Below are 21,978 nucleotides of genomic sequence, written 5' to 3'. Positions count from 1 at the left end.
AGAGCGTCCAGCAACCAATAGTCGGTGGAGAGCGTCTTCCACACGCTGACGAAGTTTGCCAGCCGGCCTCCCACCGGGGTGCACGGGTGGGGAACCTGCGCCCTGGTCGGTTCAATCCTGTTTGGAGGTCGACGGGACGCCCTGCAGCCCCTGACGACAAAGGCGTCTGCCCCCTAAGCCTTGGAGCGACCCCTGTTGGCTTCCTGGGTCGAGGAGCGTGAGGGCTGGCGGTAAGATGTGCCCCTGCTGAAAACCCTTGAAGATCCGCTACACTTCCTTCCTGAGGAACGAAAGGACTTCCGTCGTTGTAGAGTGCCTGAGGCACGTGCCGTCTCTGTTTATGTGCCCATCTTGATGGACTGGGGGGATTCATCACTGTTTTTCCTAATAGGTTGTCCCTGTCAAAGGGCATGTCCAAAACCCTTGTCTGGACCTCCTGCCTAAATTTGGTGGCCCTGAGCCAGCCACGACATCGAAGGCAGACAAAGTTTCCCCATATGGTCCATTCCCATCGTAATGGCATGATCCGATGCCATCTCGCCTTCTTGAAGGAGTTCCAAGGCCTCAACCCGCTTGTCGTCGGGGAGGAAGTCCAGGAGAGGAGCTAGCTTAAACCACAACTCCCGGTCTTATCTGGCTACGATGGCGAGGACGTTGGCAGCCTTGATCATGGTCGCCACAGAGTAGATAACCTTCCTACTCAAAAAGTCCAATTTCTTCCCCTCGCTGTCTGGAGGGGTGGAAGAAGCAAAAGATGGCCAGCCCGCCAATTCTTTCCTAGTGGCCGCTGAGACCACTGAGTCGGGCGACGGTTGAGACCGCAGGCACTTGGGTGCAGAGTCCGGCACCCTGTACTTTTTCTCCAGCTGGTATCCCTTCGCTGTGGCGGGGTTCTTCATCAGAGCCAGCCCTTCGTCCCAAACATCGTCAAGTAGAGGGACCGAGAGAATGGTCTTCCTCTTCGCCTCTCGGCACCGATACAAGAAACCCTCCTTCTTTTCCTCTGGCGTAAGCTGGAAAAGCTAGCTCTGATGCTCGGGAGATCATCACGTGTAACGATCCCATCTTGTACAGGGGAAAGGCTCTGGGCAGAGGTGACGGGAGGTCCCCCATGCCGCCGTCGCCATCCATGCCTGCTGTCGCCGTGTCCGTTTCCTTCTCCCTTTGGGGGTGGAAAAGGGTGGCATGGAAGCATTAGGTGTCTCCTCCTTTTCTTGGTCGGTGGTTCCCCCTATGTGAACAGGTCGACCAGCACTGGAGCCGTTGGCGGGGCGGATAGCGGGATCGCCGCTATCCTTCACTGTAACTCAGACACCAGCAAATTTAGGGCCGAGATGATATCCAGTGCAAAGTCTCTAGGGGGTAGGAGAAGGGGCTGGGCTTCCATCACCGTCCCTCGTCGTCGCTATCGTCATCGCCCTTGTCGTGGGGCGAGTCCCTGGCGCCTCTGTCGTCATCATCGCCCTCTTGGACGGTATGGACGGAAATGACCTTGTCCTCCTCTTCAGCCAAAGAAATGTCCATCCCCTGAAGACCTTCAACACCGACCCGTCCCTTTCTTTGGGTACAGAGAGGTCGGTCTCAGGCATCTTCTTCTCCAGTGTCCTATCAGCAGGCATATTCGAAGCCTCCGTCCTGGAAGCTGTTGCCGTCGCCGGGGCACTCTGCGGGACTGCCCCTACAGCCTTTGAAAGCAACGCCGCCACCACCTCGAGGGAGGGTGAAGGTTTCTCCTGGTGCACCTGGGCCTTCACCTTCGGGGGTCGTGTCCTGTTTGGCCTTCGCCTTCAGAGCCGGAACAGACCATTTGGCCTTCTCTGCTGCAGGTAGGCTGGACACCGTACCATGCTTGGCCTTCTCCTGTCTGGTCTTCTCCAGGTTCTCCCGTAGCTTATCCGACTTTCTCTTGGATGAGGAACTAGAGTGTTGACTGGAGATTGTCATAGATGGAGATGATGGGCGCGCCGTGACCTTCGCGGAACCCGCAGCAGCAGCGACCCCGACAGAAGCGGATTCATGGTGCTTGGCCTTGTGTTGGACCCCCACGAATGGGGCACCCTCAAAGGACTTAGAAGCCTCCTCAACTTTCCCGTATCCGAGAGAGGCATGCCCCTGGGTACCACCCGGTGCAGAGGCCTTGGCCTGCAGCCACGCTTCCAACCGTTGATGTTGGTCCCTCACCTTGTGCTTTGAGAAGCCACGGCAAAACACACAATTTACCTCCTTGTGCATCGGATGCAGGCAATACAGTCACTGGGAATGCTTGTCGTCCATGTATGCATTCCACAAACTGCAGTCGGAGCACAGCTTCAAGAAGGAAGGGTTATTCTTTTCTTCCGACATGATCCAAGCGGTGTAGGCCTGAAGAATCTTCTGGAAGCCTCCAAGAAGAAGCATCGACGAAGACAGCCCTTGAGGGGTGTTGAAAAATCCAAATACCGGTTCCCTTTTAGTCAGAAGGATGATCGATGGGAGCACCCACTCGTTTGACCGAAAAATAGTATTTAACTCTCAAAAAAAGAAAAACAAAGCAAAAGCTTGAAGAGCAAAGCATGAGGACTCCCAACACTTGAACGTGTGGTAATAATCTGAAGATGGCTGCCTGAGGAGGGGCTTAGTTAGAGAGCAGTCATTGGCTGGGGGCAGTATGACCCAGCGCTCAGTGATTCGTTGTTAGGAGAAAGACAGTTCAGAAATTAAACAAACTGATTTTTTCTTTTACCGAGTATTCCCATCTGGACGACGGGGAATATTCATGAGCATGTGAATCCAGGCCAGACCCCATGCTGGAGAACTCTTGATATCCTGGTTTACTCTCCTGCCAGGAATATCACCTTTTGGTTCACCCAGATCCCCCTGGTTTTACTCCCTTGCCAGGTATCTGTTGCCAAAAAGGGCCCACTACCAGATACTAGCAGGCTTCCCTACACATTCACTTTCAAGTATCATATAACAGTGCTTTCTCACAAGCACCCTTTTGTTGACTTCCATTGTTACTTGTACCAATTTCCCCTAAACCGACATCCCATGTCTGAGGGCTTGTCCAATCTTTGACTTTTAATCTCTCTTTCAATCTCTTTTCACTCTTGGCAATGATTGTCCCAGATTTCTCCCGACTGGCTTCTTAAGTCAGGAGAATTGCATCCTATTTGCCCTGAGGGTTCTTTTAACAATGTCTCTTGACTTAGGCAATGCTGGTCCCAGATTTCCCCCAACTGACGTCTCATGTCAGGAGAATTGCAGCACAAATCACCTTTTCCATTTAGTTCTATCAGGTTGGCATTCAAAAGTACCTTCTATGTGTTTTTCTTACTCTTCTCAGCCATGTGTGCCACACTGGGCCGAGTATGAACAACCCAGTGTTAATTCTCACTCTTCTCAACAGTTTGTGCCTCACTGGGACGAGTGTGAGTTATCCAATTGCTCTATTCTGCGCTTTCCCCGGTTCTCCCACTTTGCCCATTACCTTCTAAATAATGGGGCTGCGTCAACGGGTGAGCTTTCTCAAATGCGTTTTTTCTTCTTGTTAAGACGGCGTCATTACTTGTTATTCCTCATTTTGGCACATTTGATTGTGCCTCTCCCTAAGTGGTCCCGGCGCAGAGAGTCCATCTCATTCCCCCTAGATTTCACCAATATGTCCCCAAATAAACATAACCTCTCTGGCAGTGCAATACGGGCACCTGCATATGCCAGCTTCCTTTCAGCCCGGGAAGCAGCGTTTCCCTGTGTGCCTCAGTTCTGTTCCAACAGCTGATTTGGAACTCCAGGGATTATCTCTCCTCCCACATTTATGATGCTGCGCTGGGACTTCCCATGTAGAGCATAGATGTTCTTCTTCTGTGTCTTATTAGTATTCAATATTACTCCAGTAGTTTTCTTCGCTGAAGTACCAGCTGAGTAATTTTCTTCAGGTTTTATGAAAGTTTCAGCATAACAGTAACATACATCCACTGGTCCTTACTGTTCTCTTTCAAAAGGTTGTCACTCCAGGTGTCCAGATGAATTGGGTAGGGAGTGAGTCCCTGTCCCCAAGGGGGTGAGGGTTGCAGGAGGGAGTTTCTCCCGTTGAGGTCCCGCTTGCCTCTACCCCTAGGGAGGGTCTCCCGTAGAGGTTCCACTTGCCTCTACCCCTAGGGAGGGTATTGTGTAGTGGGATCACCTCCCTAGCCTCACAGGTAAAGACCCCACCTCCCTGGGGAGAAGTGACTGAATCCTGCGATTTGTCACACTACCGTGATGCCTCTTTGGAAACTTGCGAAAATCTTGTGGTGTATTGTCCTGTTGTGATGGAGCCAAGACTTATTAGTTTACTAGTTCTGTACGTAAGTTAAACACGTTCTGCTTTTAGGGGCAGAAACATAATGGTACACAACTTTCTTTCACTTTAACAACAGTGCGTTTCGTAGAAACACTTTTTTAATGTTAATGAATTGAGAAATAGGCCATTAAACCAGTATTGGTGTTGGGAATTATTTTAGTAACTGTGTGTTTCAAAATAATATTTATATAGTTGCATTAATTATGAAATGTGCTGAGAAATAGACTATTGCCTTTGTTTGTTTCACACTTTTTGCGCAAGATTTGTTTTAAACATAAGCCCAATAAGGAACAACTACAAGTCTCAACATTGTCACTCACAACTAGCCATTGTTGAGTGTTAAAAAATGGTTTCCTGCATGCAGGTTGGGAACTGGTGGGCCAATTAACTTTTTATGCCTGGCTAGTAGCTTGTAACTTGAAATGTTTACCCCTGGGTACAAGCAAACAAAAAGCAAATCCAAGATTGTATCATACACTACTGGATTAAATTCAATTGCTTGCATGCATCCAAACCTGGTGCCTAATGTTGTGCCGAGCAAGATGCCCCCAGCCACTGTGTCCACATGGTGAGCTGCAGAAGCTAAAAAGGCATTGAGCCACCAGACAGGCTTCAGCAACCCAGCTGCATTTATCTTCTGGTATACGTTTACAACCTCCTGCCAGAGCTTACAATTCGATGCAGCAAACACAGAATCCAGTAGCGTGGTGAAGGATGCAGAGTAGGGTTCGGAGACACACTTTTGCCTTCCAACTCTGCAAATGTATCCTCGTTAATGAGCGGAGGCAGAGGCAATAGCTTGGAGTAAAAGGCAATAGTCGCCACCTTCAAAGACAAAGGTTGAACATTTTATGCAAGTACCTTTTCAGAAGGTAACTTTTATTTTTAACTGGCCGCTGGGGCTGAATGAGATTTCTGCCACACTTTGAGCTTGAGCAAGTATATCCCAGCGTAAAGAAATATCCATTGTTTCCAATCCCCTATTGAATAAGGCATCTACCAGTGCCCCACCTCTTCCCTGGTCGGACTATAGAACCTGAGTAAAAAGAATCTTCCAGTAATTCCATATTTTCACTCTCTTGCCTACCCCAGGCACCTTCTGCTCGCCCCTGGAGGGTTTCTTTATTGGCCAGAAAGTTCACAAGTCCCGTGTGCAGGGGCGATCTCCTTGTGGGCGTTTGCCTTCATGATTTGTTACACTTCTGAAATGAGAAGAGAACATTCTGCCAGAATTTTGGGTCACAGGCATATGGTGATGTAATTTGGTACCACACATACACAAGTTGGCACATGAGGAGGCGGAATAGGAATTGAGACCCTGCCAAATGTTATCTGCCACACTGTGGGGTAGGAATGGCATTGGATTGATCCCTGGTAGGCCTCCCATTCCACTCTGAAAACGGTTCCCAACCCCTTTTGACAAGGTCAGGTTACTGGTCTTGTCACAAGAACCAGATACATGGAAGAGGTCTTTAGAGAGTCAGAGAAAGCAGGAAGACTAGAGAGTCAGAGAAAGCAGGAAGACTGACGAGAGACAAAACTGGGCGAACACTGGAAGAGCCTTCCTAGAAGGAATTGTTTGTTTTGCTTTAGTAGTTTATGGATGGACATTTTAAGGTTAAGATTGATAAATGATTGATGGGCGAACTTTGAAACATGGTGTTTGAAGCCTACAGTTGCCAGGAGGCTAAAATACCTGATAAGGTTGTTTGGAGACTTTCTGAAGACCACATCATTCAACATTACTTTGTAACATACGGTGTCCAAAGGAAGGGCATGGACTTCTAAGACTAGGTTTTCAATTGTTTGCATATGAACCCAGAACTCAGAAGGCGATTAACGTTTGGAACAAGCCTCACTTTACATTGTCCAATCCCGACACTGTTTACTACAAATACTTCATTCCCGTTTATAGTTTTCCCAAGAACCTATAAGCATTTTGACCAACCCCTTCCTTGAAAACCCTTAATATAGCTGATTGCTAAAAACATACCCTTAGTGCGACAGGTGTATCATTACTCTGCCTTAACACACTTCAAACAAGAATTTTGTTTTGCATTTCCACATTCCTAAAGGAGGTGGAAATGCAAAATGTAATTTGGAGGGACAGTCTGTCACTGCACATGCACCCCCTGAAACCTCATGGGTAGGCTGACCTCAATTCCCAACCCTTTGAGGGACAGCACTTCTAAGCAAGTTCAACTGTCTAGACACCTGAATATGCACAGAGGAACTGGCTTCCGATAACTTACACTTGCAGAAAGACCCTAATCGCCTTGCAAGTCAGTGTGGGTGCACAAAGGCAAGGTATCCTTGTACCACTGCATCCATAGAGGTCACTGGACTGGGCATGGTAGCTTCATTTTGAAATGTTACAATGCTGATGCAGGGATTTGGAGAGGCAACAAGGACAACCTAAAGAACTGAATTATCAAAACGAACAGGACCACGTACTAATGCTCACAATGATATTCACTAACAATCAAATTGCATTCTTAGACACGGAGCATGAAGAGACACTGAGCTTTGCATGAAGTCGCAAACGCTCAAAACGAACACAACTAAGCTTATGGTCCATGTTACAGAATGAAAAGCAATTTTTCCAAGGGGTGCATCTTTTTATCCAAGAAGAGTGAGTAACCCGACGGTATTATCCCACCTACTCCCTTGGGATCTTCCATTCAGGTAGCCAGGGATGGCCCATCCCTTTTGGATCCCGACCCTAGGGGTGGACAGGCGATGGAGGATCACCTGGGTGGAGGGTCCCAAGGGATTAGGAGGATACTAAAGGGCGAGGCATTGTATGCCCCCATTGCAATAATACCCCAACCCACTCTCCCTCAGCCTTCATGGGGTATTTTCAACCTCACCCCATCTCCCCCACCACATTTCCAACAAAAACTGAGATGAGGAGGAAGCAACTAAGAGCAGTACAAGTTGTCCGACTAATACGAGTCAGGCATGTAATAATGACCATTCACACCTGACTTTTTTCAACTATAAAAAGGTGTGGTTTTTTACAAAAACAGTGAGGGTATGATGTCCGGACCCGAGCCGCCAAGGAGCAGGAGTGGAAGCCTGGAGGAGAACGACATGCCAAAATGCTGGCCCGGTGTTTGTGAGGGGCTGCAGCATGGGTAGGAAGCCATACCCCCAAGAAGCCGGATTAAAGCAGCCTGTATCCTGGCGTTCAGCAAAATGCTTGTTCCCTTGGGACGTGTGCCGGTCCCAAGGGTGTCCGTGAGGCAGGTGGTGAGACCCTGGCCTCAACCCTGTGTATCCAGAGGGGCCACCTGTCAACACCTGCACTGCCCGGTGAGTGTGAGAAACTCGGGAGCGTGCGTTTGACTGAAGTGGAGCCAGATAAAGACAGTTTTAAAGCTGTACCGAGCAGAAAATGAGATAAAGTGTATGAAGGACAGAAAAGTGTAAGAGATAATCAGAATAGAAATAGAAGGTAGCTGCTGGTGGCGTGTAAGAAAAGTAAAGTGAAAGAAAGGCATTTGAACAGTGCAAAGAAGGAAAAGTGGAATAAAGACTTAAAGAGTGGTGAGTGTGCATAGTAAAGAGAGGACAGGAAGCACGAGAAGGACACATAAAGTGCAAGTTAAGCGAAAAGAAAGTATACAAGGTGCGCAAGAGGCACGATAAGAAAGCAAAGGGAAGGTGCAAATGTGCACAAGGAAAAAGCAAAGGAGAACAAGAAGGGGTGCAGGAAGCACCTAAATGTCAAAGGTTTAAAAGGAGGAGTAAGGAATGAAGAGAGTGGTTACAGATCAGAGTGGTCACGCCTAGGAGGAGCAAAGAACCAGGCGGTTTCGAAAGTCTCCGATTGTACCCCACAGGTGAAGTGTGTGTGAAAGAACTGTATCTGAAAGGAATGGTACATCCGGACAAGCTGAACTTGTGTTTGAAACCAAAAGGAGCCTAGGCTTGGGGAAGGGAACCCTGAGAGGCCTAAGCAAGTTGGGAGACATTGTTCTGTAGTGTTGAAAGGATTGAAGCTTGGGGAAGGGAGCCCTGAAAAGTTTCAAAAGGAACTGTTATATTGCGTGTGTGTTGTTTCGAGATTGAACAAGTTGAAGCTTGGGGAAGGGGACCCCAAGGAACCAAAGACGCTGAAGGTATTTGAGAATATTGCAAGGGCTCTGTGAAGAAGGTGGTCTCACAAACTAATTTTTGTGACATTGACCAAACTACACCTGGTGCAAAGACCACCTGAAACCAACGTTGGTTTCCTATTTTCTGTTGAACCACTGTTTTCTTCCCTTTTAAAGACTTCCTATCATATTTTTTTAATGAGTGAGGGCAAGCATAGGTTTAGACACAGACTGACTTTTATTTTGGACTATCAGACTTCGACGGCCTTTAGAAACATCAGTTAGGGAAGCATCCCTATAGAGTTAGGGCCAGTTAGGCATTAAACCAACCCAGGAACCGTAGTAAATAAAGGTTTTGAAATGTGCTTCTTGGAGTCTGTGTCTTTCTTGATACAATGCCTGTCTCAGAGCAGGTAAATAATAGTGTTTGTTGTGCAAGGGGGACAGACTTGTCCTGGTCCATATTCCTCATGTCATTTAAAGCGCACATAACTATTAATCCAAAAGATCTCGGACGTGGCTAGCCACCATGAAGTAGGTCGTCTACAGAGCTAGCTCCCGCCGGATCCTTCATGATCCGTTAAAACAAACAACTCCTCAGCTGACATTTGCCCCGAAATTAAGCAACTGCAGTAAGGTTCCGGGAGTGCATTGTCAAAAGCATGGACAGGTCTCTTTCACGGAACGCCGGCTACAACACGCCGAAAAACGGAACTGACAACAGACCCCAAATTAAGATGGCGGCGTGAGAAGGTGTTAGAGCTGACTGCGGGACTGTGGCCGGGAACATCTGGAAAGGTGTGTACTCTCGTAGAAGTGAAGAGAAACAATCTTGGGCAGCGCGGCCGACCCAGGAAGAAGAGAAGCACCCACAGCGTCGAGGAGGAGGTGCGCACTGCAACATTTGCCGGTGCCTGGGAAGGAACGCAGAAGACGCCAGGGACAACACCGATAAAGGCGACGCATGGGAACCGCAGACGGTCCAGCGCATAAACCCTTTTGGGCTGCATAACTTCTGTAGTAAGGTCGTGGAGGCGGAGGGTCACCTGGGCGAACCAGGGCTACGCAGTGCGGTGTTGTCGGGAGAACATATCCCCCTACCGCCAAAGAATGCAGAGTGCCAGCAGAACCCGGTGGCCACTCCAGTAGAGGGTGGCAACTACGGCAAGGGGCCCAACTAAAAGCAGACATCCCTGCAAGGACAACGTGAGGTTGAAGAGGAGGGCTGAGGCACAGACAAAGGCGACAAAGAGGTGGAGCACACTCCAAATAAGACATAAGCAGCTAATAGTCATGGTCCGCACAGCAGCAATGCCAGCGGAAGGCCAAGATGCCCTGTAGCATTCAATTAAAGCATCTCACACTGCACCAGAAAAAGCTCTACCCGAGCAAGGCAGGCTGAACTCAGGGACCCCTCAGCTATGAAGCAGTGATGACTGCAGGAGGCTACAGAGCGCAGACATTTGCACAAGGATAGCAGGAGTTGGGGAAGAAGGCTAAGACACTGAAGAGGAAAGAGACAGCCTGGGCATAACTGAAATAAAACCCAATCAATATCCCGGATAACGGCAGCGCCTCAGGAGGCCCATATGTAATGTGGACCCCGGTTAAAGCGCCAAAAATTGCACCCCAATACTTGCCAGCTGTACATTGCACGGATATTTGCAGACCACCACAAAGCCCTGCAGACTGAATTCCTCTAAAACAGACTAAGATGAAGGCAGGACAAGCATCGATAGACAACTATGCTAGGGTGGTGCAACAGGACCCAAAAGGGAACACGGAGCCCCCACAGGTGACAGTTGGTGACACTATGGAACTGCATAACCAAGTCATGCAGGCCATTGCAGACCTCAAGGCCTCTTTAGGGACACAGATTGAAGCAGTACAACTAGATGTGGGACTACTGCGCCAAGACGTTTGCGGTTTGGCAGAGCGCTCCACTACACTTGAGGGTCAAATGAAGAAGAACACAGACGAGTTTCAAGAGATGCATGCTAACGTCCACATTTTACAGCAGAAGGTAAGCCTCCTAGAAAACAGTAGAGGAAGCAGAAGCCCGGAGGAACAATATCCATTTAGTGGGACTGCCTGAGGGAGAGGCGCGGACCCCACCACATATATAGAAAACCTGCTACTTCAGGAAATTGGGCCTGGCAACCTTACACAAGGATTTACAATTGAGAGAGCACAGAGCGCTGACCAAAGGCCCGCCTCCTGGAGCGCCTCCCAGACCAATAATTGCAAAGGTCCTGAATCACAAGAAGGTACTGGCCTACTCCAGACAAGGAGGGGTACTGAGGAGAGCCTCAGCCGATCTGGCGGTTTACCCGGACTACACATTCCAGGTGCAGAAAAGCCGGTAAAATTCACAGTGGCCAAAGCCAGACTCAGAGCAGCGGACCTAAAATGCATGTTAATTTACCCAGCATAACTGAAAGTTATACACAAAAACAGAGCCTGGTTCTTTGACCTCCCGGAGGACGCGCAAACATGGATACACAGGGAGAAAATAGGTCCCTATGAAAGAGAGGAGAAAGAGGATCACGGGTGGTGCAAACATGACAGGTCTTAACCAGCAATAGGAGTCGTCAGACGTACCACCCCCAAAGTCAGCAGATCATCAGCACGCCCAGGGCGACACCAGAGTTATCATGAGAGCCCCAAGACAAACGGGATCTTATGAAGCATAAAACGCCTGGCCAAGGAGCTTATTTGTATCTGAAAACATGTTGCGAATGTTTTATCAGATTTACATGGCGGGAGATGCCATTGATTAACAACACAAACTACGTGTACAGAGAGCAGACTTACAGCTGGGCTACGCCACTTCCTCAGAGCTCTATTGTAGAGGGCTCTTGTTTTATGCGCCCACCCGCTGTGCACCGGCCTGGGGTATGAACACCAAAGGTCCATGCGGGAAGCGGATATGCCCGAACATGGAAGATCATGTTGGGCAGTTGTTATTGGTATTGGAAGTTGGGAGAGTTAAAGGGGATTGGGGTTTGTCCACCCGAGTGTCAACGAAGAACAGTAGCATATCAAACTTAAATAGATTTCCAAATAGTAGCAAAGGGGTAACTCCTATAGTGGCAGGGGCAGATGCCTTTTCAAACGGATAAGATGCTTAGAGCTGGAACAATAATGGTTTTTAAGGGGTCTAAATGCTTATGTCAAGCGGAACAGGGTTTATGCGTACCTGAAGAGAAGTAGGGTAGATATCGTAATGTTGCTGAAGACACACCTAACACCCAAAAAGCAGACACTATTAGCAAGTAAATGGAGTGGGCAGGCGTTTGGCTCATTGTCAACCGCCTATGCCCAGGGGGGGGTTCTAATGTGGATAGCGCCCACGGTACCATTTAAGATGACTCACATTAAAACGGACAAGGGAGAATGGTCCTAGTACAGGGCCGCCTCGAACACGTTGACACCTGTCTTATTAATACGTACACACCCACCACAATGCAGCAGTATTCTTCCATTAACTATACCTGTGGCTGAGTCCATATAGGAATAGTAATATTATATGGGGGATGCGATTTCAACTGCACGCTTAATCCAACCCTAGACAGATCAGATGCTAAGTATAGTAAGCCAGCCCCACCAGCCAAGGCTCTGCGAACGACGTTAGGGGCATTTGACTTCATTGACATTTGGCGAGTACTCCATAGTGACACTAATCACATTACTCAGCACTGCCTGCAGTGCATACTAGATTAGACTACTCTCTGTAGGGCAGGAAATTACCTATGTAATTACTAGGGCACAGTATGAAGGGAGGGTCCTGTCGGATCACACCGCGCTGAGTCTACAATGGCAGCTCAAGCCCTCTAGAGCCCAATACTCACATTCAGACTCAGGGGGGAATCTCTGCAAGACCTCCCATTTCGAGATTGTGTCAGGAGAAGCAGTGTGGACGGTGTCATATACAATGAAGGAAGTGTAGCCAGTGCAGGAATATTCTGGGAAGCACTGAAAGTTGTAGTTATAGGAGCCGCAATCGCAGGCCCTGGGAACATCCAAGCTACAATTAATAGAGAGCTGACCTCTGCAGAAGGACCAACTTAGAGAACTGAAACAGTCCCCCACAGGACAAATAGGGGATGCAGTGAAGGTAGCGACATTAAGACAGAAATGCATCGAATTCTGGGAGAGGCTGGGCAAACATAATTACTCTAAATTTATCAAAAGGCAGCATAAAGAAGGAGATGAAATAGGTCGACTATTGGCCTGGCTATATAAAAACAAATGAGGTCTGAACAAAGAAGGGCCCTTGATATTGCAAGAGCACTTGGAAGAGGTGCTGGATGGGATAGACCTCCCTAAACTAGATCAGGAGGCCAGGAACGGTTTGGAGGGATCCATCACGTTAGAGGAAATACTAGGGATGATCAGGTCCTTGCCGACAGGGAAGACACTGGGCGGCACAGATGGACTGGCCACTGAATACTATAAGGAATATGCCCATGAGCTGGCCCTGCATCTACTTAACACCTTTATCGACTCTTATGAGGCGGGTGTCCTCCCTCCAAGCCTAAGGGAATCTGTTATTAGTCTCCTCCTCGCGGAATGTAGCTCTTTAGGCCCCTATCAATGCTTAATCAAGGTAACACAATGCTGACATCTATACTAATGGATAGAATGAAGAAGGTAATACACACACTGGTGCAGCCAGACCAGAAGTGTTATGTGCCAGGACGTAGCAGGTCTTGTAATCTGAGGCGGCTGCACCATGTGATATATAGCACAGCTGACTGGGAGACCCTATGCGCCATAGCCACGATGAATGCAGTGAAGGCGTTCGACTCGGTGAGATGGGGCTGGTTGTATGCAACGCAACACTGCGCAGTTGTGGATTCGGGGAGGTATACATTAAGTGGGTTCAGTTGGTGTACACTAGACCGATTGCAAGAGTTAAAACTGGTGGATGTATCTCGGAAGCAGGGGAATTGGGTAAAGGTACTTGACAGGGTTGCCCACTGTCCCCACTTCTTTATAGCCTGGCTATGGAACCAATTGCACAATACTTATACATAGGGGCAGGCATAGAAATACACAGAGCTGTGCACCTGATATCGATGTATGCCGACAACATGTTATATATATATATATAGAACCCGGAAGACAACCCAGAGATATTGTTGAAGGCGCTAGAGTTATTTGCGAGATTAACAGGGATCACGGTCAGCACTGATAAATCTGCGCTGTTCCCGTTAGCAAAACTGTGCATGGTAGGACAGGGGGCGCTCCCCGTTTTAGCACTACAATGGAAAGAGTCCATGTTCAAATATTTGGGGTTCAATATATATTGCAACCTGGTTAAAGAGCATGTACACAACATGCGAAAGGCCCTAGAGGGCATCCAAGGCTCCATGAAATTCTGGACTAAGCTGCCTCTCTCCTTGATGGGGAGGGCAGCATTATTGAAAATGGTAGTGCTGCCTTGACTATTGCACTTTTTTGTGAATGTTCCATATTATATACCACAGTCCTTCAAAACGCTAGACAGCGTTAGTAGAAGCTTGTTGTTGAATGGCAGGAGGACTCTACATGTTACACAGACCATACAAAGAGGACAGCATTAGGGTCCTGCGCTTTGATCAATACTATATAGCGGGACAGCTGCAATTTGTGGGGGACTGGCTTGCAGATGACGAGACTTCAGATACATTGATGCTGCAACCTGTGGGGTCCCAATATTACTTAAAGGAGCTGGTGTGGAATAAAAAGCCCCAGGGAGAACACTGATCGCACTTAGTGACGTTGGGGGTAAGGATGTGGGATAGAGCATCAACATTAGGACTCACAGACCTGTTCTCGGTACAGATTCGCCTGGTCACCATAGTGGCCACCTCATTGCAGGCGAGATAGAAGATACAAGTGTACTGGGATCTCCACAGGGTGGCCACGATAGGGAACCAACTGCATGATGCCTCAGTTATACCCTTTGAACAATTGGCTGACCACAAAGGCTTGCACAAAGGCCAATACTTCTTGCATAACACGAGTAAAGGAAAAATAATGCAGCAGTGTATATAATGAATAGAAAGAACAGCATGCCATGGTAGATATCTTGTATGACATATCGGAAGGTAGGCATGCCATATCTAGAATATGACTTCCTGTTAACTAATAGGACTCCCACCCCCCTATCAATAAGGGGTAAATGGGAAGAGGATCTAGGGGCCCCTTTCACAGACACACAAAGGACAGGGGTATGGGTATATTAAAAGGTGTGGCAGACCGCGAGATTGCAATTGAAACAGTTACTGATTACATACAGAGCCTATATGACGCCCCCGTGAATTTCAATGTTCCCAGGTGCTGCAGCGCACGTATGCCCTAGGTGCAAAGGAGCGGAGGTGGGCATGCTCCATATGTTCTGGACGTGTCCAATAGTGGAACAATACTGGCGAGAGGTAGCGAGTAGAATGAATAAGGGGGGTCTGGAGTTGAATGCGGGGTCCCCGGCAGCAGGTGTATTAGGCTGTTTCCCACACCCTAGAGGGACAAGACAAATCACCAATTTTAAGGATCTGGCGTATATATTGGCCAAACGCAGAATCGCTATGGCATGGAAGTCCCCCAGGAGTCCAGCTGTGGATGAGTGGTGACGCATATGAAGAAATGGGCTTTGGCCGAAATGGCCGTGAAATTATAGATTGGGAAGCAGTGTTAGCCCTGTTGGGGGCAGAGACCAGAGAGATGAAGAGGGGTGCAGAACCTCAGTAAAGTGTCGTGGTAATCCATTTTCATAAGTAGTAACAGCACTGACATCAAGTTGGGGCTTTGGACGTGTATGTGTGTGTGTGTGTGTGTGTGGGGGGTGGGAGTAGTAAGGGGAGGAAGGGCTGAGAGTAGAGTACGAACTAGTGAAGGGGTTCAATTTGTGTAATCACCAGTTTATAGTATGATGAAATAGTGAACGAAAGCAAAACCCATGCTTCCATTAAAGAGGTGCATAACATAATAAAACTAGCTAGTTTGGTACTTGAGAGAAGAGTAATCAAACGCTGAAACTGTACAACCTGTACTTTTCCAAAACGCTAATACCTGGGTGTTGAGTATAAAAAATACAACCATCAAAACCACCAAGTGATTTACTTTTACCATTGGAACAGAGTAAGGCCCATTAAAAAGATTTGAAAACATAAACGCCCTACTGATGGACACAATCACACAGGTAAGTCATGTCAGACGTCAGGGGTGTAGCATCCCTAAAGCAATGCCTGTCACTCCAAGCAACCTGTCATGGTGTCCCTGGGAGCTCGGTTCAGCACAAGAGGCAGTCTTCACATTCGATCAACAAAAATTAGTCTCTGGAATCCAGAGGCATCTTGTCAACACTCAGGGAAGAGTGTTGAAGATCCCGAAACCCCAAGAGTTGTCCTGATGCTCTGGTACTTTCTAATTATTTGGTAGATGATGTTCAGGTCCATTTTTTGGAAGGTGTGGGTAGTGTTTCTCGGCACGAGCCTGGGGTGCCTGCCTCTTCTCCAGTGGCTCCACAATTCGGCCTAACAAGTAGAAGTTTCTTCTTCACAACTGGAAACTTCGGTGCCAAACCGGGCACCGACTTGTCACAGGTGAACTTTGACTTTTGTAACCCTGGTCATTAGGGCGTGGGTTAGAATCCGGGCTTAGGCAACGTTTAAAACAGATCGAAAACGCTAAACATTTGAAAAGGTACAGAATGGGTACTGCAGGAGGAGTTTCCGCTCTATCTGCAAGCTTTGACCTTGCTGACTGGATATGCTGCCTCCTCCTCTGGACGCGATTTCCCCTTTTGCCAGTGGGTCTTTTAAGTTAATTCCCCCTGCAGCCTCTCCTGAAGGAGGTGTTCTTGGCAGCTGAAGTCTTGGGGGCAGTGGTTCTTCTGGTAGCCCCGTTTTAGCAGTAGAGCTGCTGGTCTTCTCTCATGTCCTCTGTTCTGGCCGTCGCCCCATTGTTTTCTTCAGTCGGTTGTTCCCGTACCTCTGGCTCTGGGGTTGGTCCACTCCTGGGGGGTCTCGCAGTTGCCCAGGCATGGCTCCATAAGGGGAGGTATGCCTCAATCTGTGACGGCTCCATGCAGAGAGGAGTGTTAGGGGCTGGTGCCTGCAGAATTGTTTGATCCACAGCTTCTGCCCTGCTCCTGACTTTCTCCTGTTCATGCAGGTGGGTCTTGTTCTGGGCTTGGTAGTCTTTGCCTTGCAGACTTAGTGGGCCGACATTGGCGTCTTCCATGGGCCGAGAGGTCAGGGGCAGCTTTGTTCACTCTGCTGTCTAGGTTGCTGGCCAGTTCTCCCAGTCACTCCCTGTACCACCCCCTGGGTTGCCCCCTTTGAGCCTCCAGCTTGTTTTGTGGGCTATCCTGGCAGGCCTTTTTTGTGCTACCCCGGGTGGTTCCCCAGTTTTCTTTTTTTGCTTCGTAGCATCTTTTTTGGCTAGGGGGTTGGGGACATGTGCGTCTTGTCCTGTAGGCCCCGTCGCAGTTAGAGGGGGCTGGAGCATTCTTCCTGCCCGGTGAGCGGGTTTGGTTTGTCCTGCGCGCTGCAGTCCCTTTGAGGGACTGGCAGTCTCGTTGTTGCTTTATGAGGACTTTGTCTGGGCTACATGCCCTCTGTTCCTACAGTTCATAGAGGGGTGTGGACGGCTGGTTTCATGGCTTTCCATCTGCTGGTACTCCTACCCCCTTGGGCTTTCCGGTAGTTCTTCTGGAGCAGTGGCTGCCTCAGTAGCTGAGGTGCCTTTGGTACAGGGTTCTGTGGGTTGGTACCATTCATGCGGTCTGCTACATTTTTGTTCTTAATGGATTGGTGATGGGATTCACGATTTCTCCTGGTCTGTGTGTTCCTTCATCATTTAGCACATGCCTATGGTATTCCTCATATGCGAGTACTGGGACAAGGAAGAGGGACGTGAAGTTAGGGTGGGGGGGGTTTACTTACCGATAATCTTCAACCTTTTGGTTGGCTTCTGAAAGGTTCATAATTATCTCGCCATAGATCCTTTGGTATATAATCATAGGTCCCCAAATTGCTTGGAAATAGCAGCCATTAGGTTTTTTGATCGTATTTTTCCTAAAAAATCATAAGTATTCAGTGCCTGTGGGAATGCAAATAGACCAAGATCAGTCTTGCTGTTTTGTGCATTATTTAGTGTTCTTTTCTTTTAATATGCATCTACGTTAATACTTTTACATGTAGTTTCTAATTGTATTTATTGTTTGCTTGTTAGGGGCTTATACAGGAATTAAATACCGTTTCATAGCGCCCACAGGGCAACAGGGAGGGGACAAGGCAATATTAAACAATACAAATTAAATACATAAAGAAATATTAAATACAGTGGGTGGGGGTGGCGGAGGCATACCTACTATGCCTTGTGAGTGTTCAGTATGTGCAAGTGCAGAAGGGAGGGGGAATGGGGTAGGTGCTGTGGGGCTCATGGGTGAGCAACAGGTGAAGTGCAATGAAGTGTAAGTGCGAGCCTCCAGGGAGGAGGGTCAGCCGAAGCAAGTGCTGAGGATAGACAGAAGCGGGGGCGAAGGTGTAGGAGGTCAGGGCGTTGAAAATGCGTAAGGGGCCTGCACACCAAACAAGCAACTGTGAGATTAGCAGAGGAGAGTGGGGGGGGGGTAAAGAGGAAAGTCTTGAGGTGCTTCCGGAGCTTAAAGTCCTGCTCAAGATGAAGAGGGAGGCTGTTCCAAGAAGGGAGCCAGCTGAGGAAAGCGATTGAGCTGCACTCCATTTAGCGGAACGCTTTACACACATAGCGTTGGTGCCAGAGGAGCACAAGGGTTTAGAGTGGGAATATTTAGCAAGAGAGAGTTGCAGATATTGTGGTCCCCCCGCCCCAGACAACCTTGTGGATGATACAGAGGGATTTGAATTTAATCCGTGAAGCAACCGGGAGCCAGTGAAGACTTATTAGGGCATGAGATGCGGTTCCTAGGCTTGAGGCCAAGGATAAGTCTTGCTGCCCTATTCTGGATTAGCTGGAGAGGTCGCAGAATGGATGAAGGAAGATTGAGGAGGAGGCTATTGCAATAGTCAAGCCTAGTCAAACCTAGAGAGAACCAGGGTTCTGGTAATATTGAGCTTCTGGGGGAAGGTGAGAAAAGATAGTATTAACGTTCCAACTTGATTCCTACATCTTCGCTCCCTGCAGCACTGCGAGCCAAGCTCTTGCTGCTCCCCCTGCTTCCTGGAGGATGCGGGGTCCTGCACGTCCAAGTGACGTATCACGTGACTGTTCTCGGCCTGAAATAGCCGGCCCAACCGCCCGAGCGGCGTGGTTTATGTTCTGTGTGAGGAGCGCTTTGTGTTTTTGAACGTATTAATGTTCCAACTTGATTCCTACATCTTTGCTCCCTGCAGCACTGCGAGCCGAGCTCTTGCTGCTCCCCCTGCTTCCTGGAGGAGGCGGGGTCCTGCACGCCCACGTGACGTATCACGTGACTGTTCTCGGCCTGAAATAGCCGGCCCAACCACCCTTGCGGCGTTAAGCTCTGGAGGCAGTAAGGGCTGGATCCGCTGTTTAGCTGTGATCTGTGTCAGTGCTGTAGCTTTGCGAGTACTTTTGAATGAGAAATCCTGTTGACTTCGCATTTTGACTGTACTCCAGCCGGCATTCAGGGTAAGGGGGGGGGGGGTCGGACTCTGGCAGCTCCTTAAGCTGTCGGGCGTTCCTTACCCTGTGACTGGCCAACTATATTTCTTTTCTGTGTTGGACTATTGCTGATTAACATGACTTTATTCTGTTTATGGCTATTGGATTTCAACTGAAGGTTATATATTTTTTATATCTTGCCATACAGATTTTTTTATTACTTTTTATCCCATATCCAGCCTTTTAATACTTAAAGGAATTGTTGGTTCTTACTTCGTCATTTTTTTTTCCAATCGAGGCTGCGAGCTATACTCTCCTCTTTCCTTCTTAATTTTTCCCTACGTGCTTTTACGGAAATAGTTTGATTTTTTTTTTTAACTATGCCGGCACTTAGAAGTGGGTTTGAAACGATTGAGAGTCAAGAAACTAAGATAGCAGGAGCCCAATTGGGGGCACCTATAGAATCTGAAAAACCTACTGTTAAAGAGCATATGGAAAATATGAGTGCCTCAAACATATTGGTTGAAAATAGTAATGGTAATCCTAAATCTATATCTGAAGGGTGTATGGGGGAATATCCGATTGTTGGTCCTGCAGTCCCTGAGTCTCTAGTCGCTATAAGGGGAAATCCAAATAGTTTGGGTATAGAGGCTTCAGGAATCTATAGGGACGGGTTGGAGTCGAGACAGGAACTCACAGATGAGGAATGTCTTCAACAAAATATGAATGGTAATAAAAGGGTGGTACGTTTTCATGCCTCCACCCCTCTCCAGAGAAGGCTTTTTAATGAAAAAAGGCTAGTTGGGTAAACTCAAGGATTGGATTTAACAAAATCAATTACGAAAAGCAATAACGAGGGGGCATACCCGTACGGTATTAAGCAGCCCAATCATATTTCACCAGCGATATTCATTTTTGGGAAGGATGATCACGATAAGATGCAAAGTGACCTTGGAACTGCCCAGGTGGTGTCTAACAAGCATGCTAGTTGGGGGGAACAATTTAAAGGAACCCTTAGTAATTCTAAGCTTATTTTTAATCAACCTATGGGGGACTGTGAGTTGGATGATTCGTTTCTACTTATGGCAGATGCCACGGGTGATTTGCTTAAAGAAATTATTGATTTAGAGATACCACCAGGGAGAATTCTATCTAAAGATAAGGGGGTAAGGAGTTTATCAGAAGGAGCATCGAGAGTGGCACCCGTACAATTTAGAAACTGTACCTTGATAGGGAAACAACAAGATGGTAGGTTGGAATCCCCATCCAAAGTGAGCCAAATGATTGGTACAACTTCCACATACAAAAAGACACGTAATACTCAAACTGAGGATGGAGAAGGGAACCTATGTCCTAAAACAGTGGATAGTGCTACTCATCCTTATCAAGAATCAGCTATAACCTGCACACAGAAAAAGATAGGCTACACTCAGACTGAGGACAGGGAAGGGAACCATTGTCCCAAAATAGTGGATAGAGCTACCGATCCTAGTCTAATTATACGAGATAGTTTTCCGGCAATTAAGGATAAACATGAGACATTTGGTCCCGGTAGTGAAGAGAGAGGGGACTTTGTTTTACCCCTCTTATCCAATCTACACATTAACCTGAATTTGGCTCTGAAAACTATAAGTGAGTCATAGGAGATATTTAGTGGATCTATGGTAGGTCAACAAGCTGCCTTAAATCAACTGGTGACCCGTTTGGCATTCCTGGAGGGTATAGTGGAGGCTAAGACTATTAAGGAACAGAATATTAAACAACAGGATTTATTTGATAAATACAGAAAGGAACAAGATGCTAGGTTTATAACTATGGATGCTAAGATTACAACTTTGTTGGAATTTGTGCTTACAGGGGACTGTCCCTCCTCCTCACATAAAGAGATAGTACATTTGGATCTCCCAAGTCAGGGAAGTGATAAGCTTGATGTCAATAATCATGGTAAGGAATTGAGTTGTCAGGATAGTCCCTCTGTACTTCTGGATGCTATTACCAGAACAGCAGGAGGATATATCCAAGAACAGCATATGGAAAATCTTAGTGCTCAGGAGCATGAGATGGAGATATCTAAGGAAGGAGAGTGTGTGAATATTAGTAGTGAAGATATAACAAATGTCCAACAGACTCCTCCTAACAAGGGGCAGAAATGCAAACAAAAGCTAAAACAGAGAAAAAGAGTTAGTGGATCAGGTATTAGATATAGGTGTAATAACTAATACCAATGAATCGGTTCCTGTTAATGGCTCCGACTATGATATCAATGAGGTACCTCAATCCCCCTTATATAGACGTAAGAAGACAAAAAAACATGTTAGGATGTATAAAAAAAACTAAGAACATGCCCAACACTAAGGTTAAAGGTAGTAATTCAAACATTAGAGCCGTTAAGGAAGCAAGAAATATGGATAACAATTTGAATGTGAAGAAGTCGTTGAAAAGTGGACAAGAGCACCTTCAGACGATACAAACTAAGATGACAGCTTTTGGTAAAATAACTAGCACTAAACATGCTAGAACATCTTTAGGAACTCAACAAATTAAGCCTTTTCAGACGAATGCCAATAATATTGTGCAAGCAACAACATCGATTGTATGCTCTAGTACTTTGTCTCCTGAGGGGCCGATGGTGACGGCTGAAAATGGGAATGGTTTGATCACTAATGGAGAAAATTCTATAGATACCCATGTTTGTAAAATCCAGGACTTGCAAGGAGAGCCAATGATTAAATCTTTAGCTGATAGCACAAAAAAGGAATCTATCTTGATCCAGCCCTCATCAAAGGCTACAACAGGGAAGATTTTGGGCTGGAGCAATAATAATAAAACAGAATCTCATGTTAGCCTAAATAGAACATTTCTCCTAAATCTGTTCAAACAAATTCCCCTATTAAGAGCGATAACATCAGATGGTATAGATGCTATTTCCCTGCCGAATCATAAGAATCAACGTATGGTAAG

General features: G+C 47.3%; 1 protein-coding gene across 2 annotated transcripts in view; it reads right to left on the bottom strand.

Annotated features, from left to right (window-relative positions):
- DAZL (deleted in azoospermia like) overlaps positions 1 to 21,978 on the bottom strand; it is an 890,646-nt gene that overhangs the window by 861,021 nt on the left and 7,647 nt on the right. The window lies entirely within an intron of this gene.

Source organism: Ambystoma mexicanum, chromosome 2q, assembly GCF_040938575.1.
Source record: "Ambystoma mexicanum isolate Mex_15411 chromosome 2q, UKY_AmexF1_1, whole genome shotgun sequence".
Lineage (NCBI taxonomy): Eukaryota > Metazoa > Chordata > Amphibia > Caudata > Ambystomatidae > Ambystoma > Ambystoma mexicanum.
This window is presented reverse-complemented; position numbering and strand designations above follow the sequence as displayed.